Consider the following 1,220-nt stretch of genomic DNA (forward strand, 5'->3'; position numbering starts at 1 on the left):
CCCGCCGGCGCAGGGTAGCAGGAAGCTCTCCGCACACTTACCGGACCTGGGCTAGGACTGTGTCTGGGGGCTCCCGGAACTCAGCAGAAAATCCTACTCCAGGTATTTTTCTTTAATCCAGCTCAGATTACATTTGTGACATTAACAGTACCACTGCACATTTGCAGAGAACTCAGTATTGGCCCAATTGCCCCGCCATCCTCCATTCTCAAGGTAACCAAGGTGGTGGAATTTTGGCAATTAGTCACACCCAAAGTATATCACTGAAAAGCAACTAACTAAAGAGATTTCTGTACTAGCAATAAAGTCTTTATATTATAAGCATCCACAAACCTCAACACAAAACAAAACAAGAGACATAATGTTAATGAATTAACTCAGACACACAAGCTTAAATATTGTATATTTTATAAGTTCTTTGGCCTACTTAGCCTAATTTTCAAATTTTGTAAGGCCTTATAAAATAAATAAATGAATCTGTTGCTGGAAAAATCAAAGGAGGTGGAGGAAAGGGGAAAAGAAAAGAAATGTGTTATGTGCATGTACCAATTCTCTACAGTGAATGCAATCATTATGCACTGAAAAATGTGTACTAATAAAAGTCAACAAAAACGAACCAACAGGAACAGGCAATAGAAACATGAGAAGACAAGGTAACAAAATGTCTCCCAAATTCCCAACTCTGCTGAGACAAACTAGAAGGCATCAATGGGGGGGGGGATATGACACACAGCATAAGCCACATACTCAAATTACTCTAAAGGATAACAGAGGAGACTAGAAAACAGAACAAAAAGGCACTTAGCTGGACCACAGAAGATATAACTAAACAGATAATGGAAGCAATAATCAAAATGATCCAGGAGCTTTCAGAAGACACTAATAAAAAGATAGCTAAACAAAGCCATAGAAAACATGAATGACAAATCTAGCAGAGAAGAGTCCATAAAAAGATTTCAATCAAAAAACCAGGAGAGGGCCGGCCAAATAGCTCAGCAGATTAAAGCTCCTGCAAGCAGGTGCAGGGGCCAGGGTTTCGATCCCCAGGCCTGCTATGCCGGCCCCGTCCCCGGGGTGCACTGACACAGTGATTGAGACTTGGCGTGGTGGCACACACCTCTAATCCCAGCTCTTGGGAGGCTGTAAACAGGCAGATCACAACAAATCTGATCTAGTAGTGAGACCCTGAACACCCTGTAGACCCTTCCCTAAAATACAAA

General features: G+C 42.0%; 1 pseudogene; it reads left to right on the top strand.

Moving 5' to 3' along the window:
• The first annotated feature begins 640 nt into the window (after positions 1 to 640).
• The window catches only part of LOC101579748, a 6,862-nt pseudogene continuing 6,282 nt past the window's right edge, over positions 641 to 1,220 (top strand).

This window comes from Octodon degus, unplaced genomic scaffold, assembly GCF_000260255.1.
Source record: "Octodon degus isolate 3935 unplaced genomic scaffold, OctDeg1.0 scaffold00122, whole genome shotgun sequence".
NCBI lineage: Eukaryota > Metazoa > Chordata > Mammalia > Rodentia > Octodontidae > Octodon > Octodon degus.